This window comes from Octopus sinensis, unplaced genomic scaffold, assembly GCF_006345805.1.
Source record: "Octopus sinensis unplaced genomic scaffold, ASM634580v1 Contig10384, whole genome shotgun sequence".
Lineage (NCBI taxonomy): Eukaryota > Metazoa > Mollusca > Cephalopoda > Octopoda > Octopodidae > Octopus > Octopus sinensis.
In genome coordinates, this window is record NW_021832124.1 from 270,746 (window position 1) to 280,321 (window position 9,576).

The 9,576-nt window shown below is 38.3% G+C and overlaps 1 non-coding gene across 1 annotated transcript; it reads left to right on the forward strand.

Moving 5' to 3' along the window:
* The first annotated feature begins 2,633 nt into the window (after positions 1-2,633).
* Positions 2,634-2,706, forward strand: Trnam-cau. Its single transcript has one exon. It is a non-coding gene; the product is annotated as a tRNA-Met (tRNA).
* The last annotated feature ends 6,870 nt before the right edge of the window (positions 2,707-9,576 follow it).

Below are 9,576 nucleotides of genomic sequence, written 5' to 3' on the forward strand. Positions count from 1 at the left end.
ATTGCAAATAAAGAGATACTTATTTTATCAACGAAAATATTTTTACAAATAATCAACCTCTTCCATATAAAGAAGATTCGTTTGAACGATAGATCGGTTTATATTTTTCATTAGCAATTCTCCTAATCCTCTCAGCCTCCTGGACTCCTCCAACAGCTTCCCCAACACCTTTCTCAATCAGATCAGCCAAGAGAAGGCATCCCCTCAGATCCTTCAACTCACAAGCTTTCCTGGCAAACTCCAAAGCTTTACTTTCCATGTTATTTTGTAGGGAAAAGCGGCTGAGGTGAATACAACTTCGAGGCAGCCCATTCGAGCAGGCATCTTGCAAAATTTGAACCCCACGTTGGACATCCGAGTCCTGTTCTGTGATGAGGGAATATCCAAGGTTGTGACAACCCTCAAGTGACCCTAGTTCACATGCCCTCTCGAAACACTCTCTGCTGGCCTCCACAGAAGGATCAAGTCCTCCAATTCCCTTCAAATGATATGCCCCGTAACGGACACACGAACGGGCGTGTTTCAGATCAAAGCAACCCCTTTTATATACTCTTGCAGCCCGGGAATATTTGTTTTTTATGTTGTCTAAGAACGTGGCCAAGCGGTAACAGCCTGAGGATGCATGTATTAATTACCCTCTGGGTCATTTTCATCAAAGCAGGAGTATCTGTATTCGATGTATATTCTCTTGAAATATTCCTTAACATTGTCTGGGTTACTGAAATCTAAAGGCGGAGGCGGTCCCATTAGCACTTGAAGATTTAAAATTGATTTATATTCTTCATAGAAATTTATTATTTCTAAATTCACAAATTAATTACCAATATGATCCCACAGTCCTACGGGTCTCATGTGATTTCGCGCATTTGGTCCATAATCCAAATTTAGTCTTTAATGATCTAATAACGTCGTGACATTCGCAGTGTTCCGATCCATAAAAAACGGTAATCTAATTAGTTCGTTCAGGTCACTCATTTGAGATTTTTGAAGAAACAAATATGCAATATATAATCATGCATATGGATTTAATCTTATTATTTTTCACTAATGGATAATCATAAACTAAATAAGTTTTTCTTGTACTACGGAATCCCTCTTCAGATCCTACAAATTGGCTTCCATCGCAATATTCGACGGAGTGAGACTGCTCAGTCTTAATATGTAGCTAAAAAGTCGCGTCTGGAATTTAGAATGGTCAATTGTGTTAAAGTGTTTTTCAGAATCTGTTATTCTAGGTCGTTTTTTATTTATCCCAAAATCACCAACAGTCAATTAAATAAATTGATCACATGAACCCGACATCCCAAAAAAAGGTCCTCAGCTTATCTATGTGTTGGACTTTTTTGCTAACACAATTTCTGGCCGGGCGCGAAGTCGTTTCTCAAGCAGATTATAGGAGATACCTAATTAAGGTATGGTCCAAAAATATTACACCCCTTGACTTTTTGACAAATAAAATCAATTTTCGATACTAATAATTAATTACTTAAACTATTTTTATGCAATTTAGTTCTTATGAAAGTTGATTTAATGATTTTTATTTTTTTAAAACCAAAAATCAATTTATTTTATATCTGTGAGCAAAAACATGAAAAATTGCCGGCTCATAAATAGTACACCATTAAAAAGTCAGTATTTGGTGTGCCCTCCTTTATTTTTGATGACTGCTTTTAGTCTCGAGGTCATTTATTTCATCAATTTGAAACATATTTCCTTTGGAATTTTTTTCCATTCTTCAATAATTAAATTTTCAAGATTTTTTTATTTGTGACGTCAAATGTTTCAATTTTTCTTTTTAAATAGCACCATAGGTGTTCAATTGGATTTAAATCTGGCGACATGCTCGGCCAGTCCATTTGCAAGATTTTTTTGTCAGTTAAAAAACTTTTAGTCTTCTTTGCAGTATGCTTCGGATCGTTATCTTGTTGGAAAATCGGATTTCCTGAATGATCGTTGATAAAGGGAATCATTTTTTCCTCAAGTATATTAATGTACATGTCTGCATTCATGATCCCATTTATGATATAAAGTTCACCAGGTCCTTGCGGGCTCATAGATCCCCATATCTTTATATTTCCGCCGCCATGTTTCATTGTAGCTACTATGCATTTTGGATTTAGTGCATCGCCATTTTTGCGCCACACATGCTGAATTCCATCTGACTATACTGTAGCAGAATGTATAAGGGCAAAAAAGAACAATGGTGGATATTAAAAAGGATTGAAGGCTTAAATGGGATTGAAAACAAACAAATACAAAAAATAATTGAATGCTAGAAATGATCAACACATAGTATGCCTACTAACACAAATGAGGAAAGAAAAAAGCAATGCTAAAGGGAAACTGCAATACAAAGAATGCAAAAACTTGTGATTATGTCCGTGGTTGTTGTAAAGAAAGCAGTGTCGATAAGGAAACAGTAGATGAACTACATGATGGCATCACCTGTTACATGAAGGCGCGCATCCTCAGAATATGATCTATTTGATTAATAAGTGAATAGTCATTTTGTATGCAAAGGAGAATGTACTTGTTATATTATTGAGACAATAGACGAGAGAAATAGTCAAGCAAAGATTGTGATGTTGGGAAGGTTGTGGTTGCGTGGTATGTTCTAAGTGTATGTACAGACAGCCTCGGTGGCGCAGTGGTTAGCGCGTAGGTCTCATAATCCTAAGGTCGTGGGTTCGACCCCCACTCGAGGCACTTTTTTTCCGTTTATAATTCAATCCATTATTTGTTCCGATCATCTTTTTTTACATGCTTGTTTCTTATCCTATCTTATCTGTTTTATTTGTTTTTCGACGCCTCCTTATTTTCAGTCTTTTCTTTTCCTTTCGCGATTTCTCATCCATGCCACTCCACAGATTCCTCTCCTTTCTTTGATTCCATGTTTGGGACTCATTCTATTTTTTCAATCTCAAATCCATCAAACATCTTCGACGTTCCCTGCAATCCTGGCTAGAATTCATAGAGCTTCTTGTATTTTAGCACCTTCTTCATTGTCCATTCCAATATATGGACTTGGCTTCCGATAGGCAACCTGACAGGCTCATGTTCTTCTGCTCTGCTTTTTTATCTTTCAAGAGACCGACTAGCAAGAGGATTGGTCCATGTGATCTATAAAAGCGAACAAATTCTCCTCCAATGTAGATTAATGGAGTGTAGTCTGTATTTAGGGTTGTCACAAAAGGAGACTCCTAAATACTTCCTTGAGCGATATTTTTCAATATTTCCTAGTCCTGTGTTCCTGAGGCATAATTGTCCGTATTACTAGTTGTCTGACTTGTGACATAATCGTATGTACTTGTTGCATTGGAAGACAAAATAATCGACCCAACATACGTTTAAAAATAAAGAGGGTTGATACATTACTTTTATATGAATGTAATTGATATTAATGAAATTTTGATGTGGTCCATTAATATCCCGGATCCATTAATGAGTTGAGCAGAGATATACGCCTAAAGTTGAGCAGAATTAAACCCGACATTGAATATTTAGCGATATCAGGGTCTCACTAATAATTTTTAATAAAAATTCAATTTTTTCTCATTTGATTTATTGTTTTATATTTTGATTTTTGAGTTATATACAAAAAACCAATTAAGGGACAATGCACAAACACTTTTAAATTGTATATGGATAAGGGAGCGATAAAATATCAAAGGGGGCGATGAACAAAAAAGGTTGGGAATGCCTGTATTAGAGAGACGAATTAAGACTGCTTACAAAACCTATTCCACTAGCCTTTGAATAGAAACGAATACTGCATTAAAGAATACTGCGACTTATACTTCATCCACATGTGAAGACTATAATATTGCTAGAAATCTAAAATTAGCAAGTCATATAAGACTATTTATTACTTCTTAGTTGCGTGAAAACCATAGTTAATATTAAATATGTTTGACAAATACCATTGATCTGTAAATGGGAAATATCCAATTCCTTGCCATTTCTGTGCAACTAGTCCGCCTAAACAAAATTAATAAATGATCAAACAGTCATCAAATAAATGATTCAATTCTTCAGGAGAAATAAACAGATCCCAGTTGTGGGTTCCGGTCGGAACAAGTTTAAGCAATCTTTCAGCAGCATATATTCCAAAAACCAAAGAAATAAACGTCTTGTTTATTGTTGTACCGATAAGACTACCTGAATTCTATAAAGTAAATTTCGAATATATTTCAACAGTAAGCATTCTAGAAGCATTTGATATAAACGTTGATTTATTTGAAACGTGTTCTATAACTTCGGATGCAACGACACAATCAAAAGACCCACACAAATCTTTAGAAAGTTGTTCGAGAGAATTGTGTTGATAATTTAATGATCCATTAATAAATGTATTAGAAATAATTTTCGCCCTGTTCTGGGCAGCCCTGATGCATTTTTCTGAAGGATCTATTCCCAGCACATTAGCTCCCAAACGAGCCAATGGTTCACTTAAAATTCCAGCACCACAACCAACGTCTAATATTCGATACCCAGCCAAAGGTTGATCAGCTTTTGAATTCGTTATAGATAAAGCGCTGACTATAAACGGAACACGCAAGTCATTCAAAGAGTGTAAAGCTGACAGTGGTCCATCTTCATCCCAAAATCGATCTGACCAGCTTGAAAACTTGTCCACCTCATCTTTTTGTCGATTCCGAAATATAATTTGTCCAAAATTCAAAGCCCTTTGAGTAAATATGTTCACAAATCTGAAATACAACAACGGTCGCATTTTTAAATGATTTTTTATTATTTAAATTAAATCTTATAACATTGGGATATTTTTCGGTTTCTTATTCGAAATTATCTATTTAAAATTGATTGGCCTGGCTGTTGGCTGTATTAATTTATTCTGGAATGGGAGAGTGTTTGTCCCCCTGGCTGTTGAGACGTCAGGAATACAGGGGCCTTCTACTCGGACCCTACTCCAGCGCATTGCCTCATTAATCGAAATGGTTACCGGCGACCCGTGTGAGCACCGGTATTTAATCGAAAGAATATCTATAGCAATAGTCAGAGGCAATACTCTGGCTATCTGCCAATGACTATTTCTCTTTTGATTTGAAATAAAATAAAAGATTGGTAATCAAAAAAAAAATTTATTCTTTTTCGTTTTGAGCAATTTTATAGCCTCTAATTGAAATTTTTTGTTAACCACCAATTTAATAATCTCTAGGGCTCTTTCTAAAGGATTAACTCTTTTCTTATTCGATTCTTCTTCACTAACTGTTTTCAAGTTAATTATTAAATAAAATCACAAACTGACTGTATTTTTTATATCAAAAAGAGACAGACGTTATAATAATTTGATGATATGGGTATTTATCTATTGCAACCTAAAAATTGAAATTTCGATTGTTTTTTCTTTATTTGGAACTTGGATTTAAGTCTTGATCTATTTTTAAAAATTCCTTTTTAAATGACAATTAAATATTGTACCGTCCATCGGTATCTTTGAAAATTCATTAACTTTTATAGAGTTTACCTGACTTTGTCTTGTACCTCATTCCCTGACAAAGTGAGGGCATCGAGTCATTTAATTATATATTCGAACTTGCCGATTTCTTTATTTGCAGTTTAACTTTTTATTTTTTGATAAGTTTGTAATGAATGCAGTATTTGGTACACAGCTTCATTAATCGCCTGATTTACTGCTTCTAGTGCCCACTAGTTCACATTGTTCCTTTCTACGATATTCATACTGTTTTGAAAATGATCACTTAGATCCCCATATTAAGCTGTTTTCTTTGACTTTATATTCTGCAGTGACTCGATTTTGGCCACAGAATTGGTCAAATTGAAAAAATTATCGCGTTAATAGAAATGATTCGTCAAGATGTTCAAATGAGTCCAGTCTTAGCCAAATTAAATATACATCGGACATGCGCGTCCTGCCTCGCCGATAAGTGCTTTTAACGATTGGGTGGCAATCCAGTACTCTAACACATCAATGATTAGTTAATCTTTCAAAATGATATATGCACACCACAAAAAGAAACAAAAGAATATAATATAAATACTATCGACTCCCCAACTGGACGTGGGGGGACACAAAAAGTGGTATGATCACATCAGTCAAATTGGGATAGACGACCTCTTTCTACAATTAACACAAATAAAAACATTAAACTCCGTTAGTATGAGTTTCTTGACGAGTTTGCAAAGCAATTCATTAATGTTACGATCGCCCACCTTTGGCTGCACAATCAAGTGGAGACTCGGATTGGGACGGAATCCAACCCAGAGTCGATCGGTGGGGGGGTTGGGGAGATTGATAGTCATGACTCCTTCCAACCCGGTCACTTCCACGTCCAGAAGCAGAGGAGTGTTGGCAATGTTCTCCATTGAGTTCTTAACCACTTTAATTTCGAGTGCCCGCTGAAAGTAGGAGGATGACCGAATCCGTTTGAGTAATTTGTACACCCTCTTCTTGCGGCAGTACACATCGTCACCCGAACTGTCCGAATTCGAGTCCTGTGCCAGCTTGAAGAGGTTGACCTTCGTCTGCAGTTGAATTCGGAACCCGCCGCCGTAGATGAGACTGAGGTCGAGCCAGAGTCCCATTTCGTTGAAGGTTGGTTTGTGCAACTTGAGGATCTCTGGGAAATTCCTGCCAATTTCGAAGGAGTTGACATCGATGGTGTCAATGAATGCGGGGAGGTCCATGTTTTTGAATTTGTGTTCGATTCTGCCACGAATCTGGTCCCTCCAGTAGTCCATAGTGCAAATGTGGTACAACAGACGACGTGAGAGCATATTCAACCACTCGACGGAATGGTCTCGATACTCCCGGACTGTCCCCATAAACCACATCAAGTCCCCCAACTCGTCCTCACACTTCTCCACAGCCGTCAATCTTCTGTACCACAACTCCTTAGTCCTCTGGGAGTAAAAGAAGAGGTAGAAGACTGTGCCCTCCCTCGTCTCAATGCAGACCGGGTGCTTCTTTGCCCACAGTCTCTTGAGGGTGAGGGAGGAGGGGAGGAGGTAGGTGGAGGATCCCCGCAGACACACTTTCCGTCGTTGGATGAACTCGGCCGTGCGGACATCCATTTTGACGTTGCGAGGGTCGATGGTCAGTCGAGGGTAGGAAATGACCAGCAGATCACCCGACAGCTCAGCGAACACAGTCGTCCGGTGGTTGTTTTCACTGCTCTGGAGGGTGAGCCACTCCTGCAATGCCGGGTTGTCTTCTGGGCAATCAAATGGCTGCTGTACTTCGTTCCTCATTTTGTTGCGGAAATACGCCTCCTCGATGTCCTCCACTATCATTTCCCCACCCACCGACAACACCACCATCATCACACTCACCCCCACTGAGAAACCCACCACCAGTCCCCACAATATCCCCGGAATGGGCAGATTGAGCAGAACATACACCACACAGAACATGTACACAAATGCATCGAATTCCCTACTGGAGGTGACGTTTCGATTGAGACCTGTTGGAAATGTGACATGATCGATCATTCTCGCCAGGGTGATTACATGTCTTAATTTCACCATTCTGTGCAAACGTGCCTCCAACATTGTAGAAAGTAGTCATGCTTTAATTAGTCGCCAAAAATATCGGCAACGACAATAACCAAAATACAATCCGATATTTTTTTATTAGAAATATCAATAGGTTTTCCAAAATTATGAAAATCTCTTAATAATTCTTGTTGGTTTTCCAGAAACTAAAAAGTATTTTCCCTGCAAAGAAAGGACCACTCGGCTATTCAGGAATGAAGACAAGCCTGCAGACTAGTTAGGGTGTGTCCATTACTATGTTTGAGGAATACTACAGATATGCATCCTTCCTATTCCACTGAGAGAGGCACTCAGTTGTGTGATTGGCTAGCATACTTATAAATTTGCGAACTAAAAGGATAACACATTGTTAGTGAAAATAATTGGCGCACAACAACTCTGACCTCTTGATTTCGTAATCTGAGTGAATGAGGAAATGCAACCTTCATCAAACCCAAGTTCATAAACCTCGTCCTTGAGTTTGTCGAGTCTGTGCAGTACTTCCTCAAAGTGCATTGCATTCAATTCTGAATTGTCATGTCCCCATACCCTTCAGGTAGTCCAGTTCCCCACTAAACACAGATGACGTAAAGTCAATGAGTGATGAAGTAACATCCTCAGGCAATAGGAATCTTCTGTTTGCGTTGGATGATGAATCCTGTGGATTGTCTTAAAGTTAATGGACTGCCCTACACTTATTGAGAATTGTCTGAATGTCCAAATAACCCTCACTCTCATCAATTGTCTCCTTGCACTGTAAATCCATGCTCTACAACAACAAATAATTCTATTTCTGAAAAATAAATAAATTTTTACAACCTTGATTAAAATCGTAAACGTATTCTATAGTCAGAGGTAATCTCCTCTGCAATTCTCCCTTGTGTAACTACCTATTAACTGGTTGTATAAATTGAACATATTTTAAGGATGGATTTGGATGCACCGGCAAACGCCGCGATGGAGGACTATTTCGAAGCTGGGGGTCATCGTTTCCGTGGGCGACCAAAAAATACTCTCCCGGGTACGCTGAATAGAGACCTAAAGAGGGCTGGTAAAGAACTGAAGGACGGGGACGATCTCGATGCACTACGGGACGTCGCCCAAGATCGCGGGAAATGGAATAAGCTAATTACTCGTATTGTTTCCTGTGCTGCACAAGCTTTGTCATGATCCATGGCATCGCGAAAGTGCCTATAATAATAAATTGAACAAATCGTAGAAAGCAATACTATTAAATCGAATAAGCATAATCGAGGGTCACTTTAATCACTATCCGGAATGAATATGAACAGGAGAGCCTAAAAGAATACGAATTATGTGGAAAGATCCAAAGCGTGGTAAAAGTTGATTAATGATTTTGCGGGAGTGCTGAATAGTAATAAAGTTTATTCCCTTGGAAACACTGCGGTATTCAAGAAAATATTCGTGTTGGTTGGCTTGATGAATTCCTACATCAAACAAAAGTTGGTTGGCAAGGGAGCCTTTGGGAAAGTATTCCTCGTCCTCAGAAAAGAAAACAATAAACATTATGTGATTAAGGAAATTCCCTTTTATTCGGTGAAATTAATTGATAATCATGACAGATGAACGAAAAGGCAAAGGAAGAGGCACGAAACGAGGTGTTTGGAGTGATTTGATTCCACAGGTGTCAGTACTTTCCAAACTGACTCATCCCAACATTGTTTCTTACTGCGAATCATTTTATGGTTGGACAATCAGACTAATCCAGCAGAGAATGGAAAGCTGATGATAGTCATGGACTACTGCCAAGGAGGTTGTTTGTCGAATGCCACTTTAGGCGACCTCACACAGCGAATCAATGCACAGAATAATCTGCTGTTCGAGGAGAGTCTGGTTTGCAAAATTCGACCTAATTTCCAGATTCTGAATTGGTTCACGCAGGTGTGTCTGGCCATCAAATTCATCCACGACAGAAACATACTCCACCGGGACATCAAATGCCAGGCAAAGCATTGAATTCTTATTTAAGAATATTTTCCTGCATTATACGGGCGTGATAAAACTTGGAGACTTTGGAATTGCCAAGGTTCTGCACAAGTTGGT